At 39.2% G+C, this 3,849-nt stretch overlaps 1 long non-coding RNA gene across 1 annotated transcript; it reads left to right on the forward strand.

The window, feature by feature from the left end:
- The first annotated feature begins 394 nt into the window (after window positions 1–394).
- On the forward strand, window positions 395–3,196 carry LOC107519042. The gene is made up of 3 exons (XR_001599007.2): window positions 395–500; window positions 674–760; window positions 2,583–3,196. It is a non-coding gene; the product is annotated as an uncharacterized LOC107519042 (long non-coding RNA).
- The last annotated feature ends 653 nt before the right edge of the window (window positions 3,197–3,849 follow it).

Genomic DNA, 3,849 nt, shown 5'->3' on the forward strand with positions numbered 1-3,849 from the left:
ATGAAACAGATCAATTTTTAAAAACTACACATGCATTTTGTGCGTTTAACAAGTTTCCTTTACTATAAGATTAAAATGATGGGAAATAAGATCTCTTAGAAAATTTGGGCTGTATGGTTACTTCACATTGTAGCTGTGAATGCCATTGTGTTGGCTGCCTGCTCCCCAGACATCATGGGGTGAAGTCAGGACAGAGTCCCTACTTCAGCATGAATGCCTCTGTCTTCTTGGTCTAACACATTCCCTCTGCCAGTTAAGAATGCTCAGAGCATTTGCCAGGTTGAAAATGCCTGGCTATGGTGGCACCATTTGCAAAGTAAAGAGTCTATTTATGGAGATTATGGCAATACCCAGGCCAAGTCCACCGTAGGAGAACCTTGGCTCCTAATTAGTAAGAGCAGTGCATTTTAATGAAGACTCCTCAGTGGACAGTTGGCTCCTGCCTTGAGTGCCAATGAATCTGGGGCAGAGGGAGTCTTGGCAGAGAGAACACAGAGCAGGTGAGAACAAAATAGAGAAATGCACTCATCTTTTGGAAACTTTAAGCCTTGCAACTATTTGATTTCCTAATTATTTTGGTTGTCAGCCTGTAGACTGCTTCTCTGAGAGTAATTTGGCTCTTAGAGGAGGCAGATCTTAGGTGAACTAAGGTAACCAAATGCATCAATTTCAGCCACCCTGGAACTATTGCTGGTATAAGAAGCAGCGTCCTCAGGGGAACATAGGCTCAGAAATGCCAGCATTTGATCTCTCCTGGAAGGTAATCAAGCAATTTCTTAAAAGCCTACAGAGAAATCTGAATCTTTACATATTTTTCTCATTGAGCAAGAGAGAGCAGTAATGGCTCAGGCCTCTATAAACCCAATGTAAGTGATCTAATATCACCTAAGCTAATTTAAGCCAGAACTTCAGAGTTTGTTACTGAATGATGATGGTATACTGCAAAACTCTTAAGCATCTATGTTGTTTCTGAATTCTGACTCAGGGAGAATGATCTCCCAATTGCATGGGTAAATGACTATTTATAGGTGGCAATAGATGCTCCAGAATACATGAAGGAATTGTGGGAACACTCTAATTCTTTAAACAACTTCAAATCTCTAGCCCCTGCAAGTTACAACAAGACTCCAATGCATCAGGGACAATAAGAGAAAGACTAGAAAACTAAATTATTTTCAGAAATAGAAAAGATTCCTAGAATACAGACCTGTGAGTTTGACAATGAGTCCAAGCAAGATAAATGAGATTTTCAAAAGAATATGGAAAACTTGAAGCAAAAGAGGTGAACTTTAGGAATAGGTCTCAGATCACTACACAAAAATTCATGGTAGAAACTGTTATTTACAGCACCCCCCCCCGCCAGCCCCCATATCTTTTCTTTTGTTTTTCTATAGTAACAGAAATTTCAGCAGAGACAATGTACACTATATTAGTTCCCTATTGCTGCTCTAACAAATTGCCACGATTTAGTGCCCTAAAGCTACACAAATTTATTATTTTACAAATATGGAGGTCAGAGTCTTAAATAAGTCATCAGGGTTGCGTTTCTTCCGGAGGTTCTAGGAAATGATCTGTTTCCATGCCTTTACTGGCTTCTAGAGGCTGCCTATATCCTTTGTCTTCAAAGCCACCAGCATGGTGTCTTCAAACTTCTCTCCCTCTCCCTCCTTCTCTCCCTCCTTCTCTCCCTCCTTCTCTCCCTCTCCCTCTCCCTCTCTCTCTCCCCCTCATTCTCTCTCTTCTCCCCATTCTCTCTCGATGCCCTCTGGTTCCATCCTTTTCCTTCTGACTCTCTTGCCTTACTTTTATAAAAATCCTTGCTATTACATTTGACTCACCTAAATTATCAAGGATAATCTCACCTCAAAATTCTTAACTTAATCACACCTGCAAAATTTTTCCTACATAAAATAACACATTTACAGGTTCCAAGGATTAGAGTACAGTTGTCCTTCAAGGGAAAGGGTATTATTCAGCCTACCTTACCTATGTAAAATAAAACTAAATTTCTCAGCCTCACTTTCAACTAGGTATAGGACATGTAACCAAGTTCTGGCAATGGGTATGAGCAAAAGTGAAGCATGCTCTTTCTGGGTCCTACCCTAACATGAAGATGCATGTTATTTGCTAATATGTGAATGAGTGAATCCTTTTGGACCATGCAGATTAGGGCATTATGTGGGAGTGGTTCAACAACAAGAGCTTATGTCCCTGATAATTCCTGGGAGCAAAGCCCACTTACTATCTTGGACTCTTCCATGAAAGAAAGATAAACTTGTATCTTGTTTAAGCAGACAGAATTATAACCTACTTAATACATTATTCTAATAGACTAAGGAACTATTATTGACAGTGTTTTAGGGCATTTATTGAAGTTTCATATGATTTCCATGAGCTCAAAATACAGAAATATGGCTTAAAGTCAATAGTTAGGTGGGTTTAAAACTGCTTGAGTGACCGTAAATGTACAGATTAATGGGTTGGTATTAATCTTTAGAGAGAAGTTTTAATGTTATGGTCTTGTTACAGTCCATGCATAGGGCAGGTCAGACCACAGCTGAAATATTTAATTTTCTTTCAAGGACTTCACTTGAAGAGGCAGCAGATATAGAAGAATATGTCAGTGATAACAATGAAATGGTGAAAAGACTTGAAACTACACTGTATAAGGAAGAATGGAAGAAGTAACAATAAAGATATAAGAAGAGCCTTCATATATTGAGTATATCAGGTATAAGGCACAATGCTAAATGATACAGGGTAGAAAAAGTGAGGATGCATTTCTTTCTCCTCATCTCATAGAGAATAAGAGACATTTATATAAAAGAATACAAGGTTAACCACCAAAGACCTTGCTTGCAGAGTGGCCCATTAAGATCCTTTTTATGGGGGTTCCTTTATTTGTTTCTATTTAGTGTATGTTTTGTTGCTCTAGCAAAAAGTCTTTTTATCTATCCATGGTAGATGATGACTCATCAGAAAGTGTTGGAAGCATGCTTTACTTTGGCAAGAAACCAGCTTATGCTTCTAGGAATTGGATCTTCTCACTCTCACGTGATGGCAAACAAGTTTTTAGGGTATTGAGAAAGGATATACAAACTTTCCAGTCTATCACCAAACATCAAGCTCTTTAGGGGAATCGGTGATCCTTTTTATGGTTTTTTAAAAAGCTAAGGAGAAGAATAAGGGTTTAGAGAGCAAGGCCAAAAAAAAAAAAAAAAAAAAAAAAAAAAGAATGGGCAGAAAACTGTCTGGGATATTTACCCCTTACAGTCAGACCAGTTGGACCATGGCCCAAAGAGTGCCAGGGCCAGTGGACCCCCACAAAAGAAGCATGGTGAGGAGTAATGTGTGAGTGTCCTATGCACGTCTAGGAGCTATGAACCACAGGACCTCAGTCCTTTGTCAGCCTTGCTGGGATGCTTGTCCTATCTGTGCTTCAAGTACTCACCTGCAAACCCTCTGCCCACAATTTTCAAGTCCCTAAGAACACTATAGGGCCACCATAATTGTTCTTTGTGCTGACCTAGGGCATGTTCATGTACTCTGAGCTGTGGCTGCAAGCAGGGAATATCAATCTTGCATAAGTAATTATAGCACAGGAATACTGTGAGTTCCCAGAAGCAGTGGCATTTATAGCAGACTTTGAAGACAGCCACAACCTAGATAAACTGAAAAGTCATTCAAGTTTCCTTTTACGGGTGGATCTGGAAAAATGTCTGTTTTGTTTTGTTTTGTTTTTCTATTTCCATATCCAATTCTTAAGAAAGTTCAGAATAATTTCAATTTTATAAACCACTTGAACAGCAACTTTGTTTTTCCCCTAGCACTTTTGTACTGTTTCCTGCC

Source organism: Rousettus aegyptiacus, unplaced genomic scaffold (genome assembly GCF_014176215.1).
Source record: "Rousettus aegyptiacus isolate mRouAeg1 unplaced genomic scaffold, mRouAeg1.p scaffold_m13_p_5, whole genome shotgun sequence".
Lineage (NCBI taxonomy): Eukaryota > Metazoa > Chordata > Mammalia > Chiroptera > Pteropodidae > Rousettus > Rousettus aegyptiacus.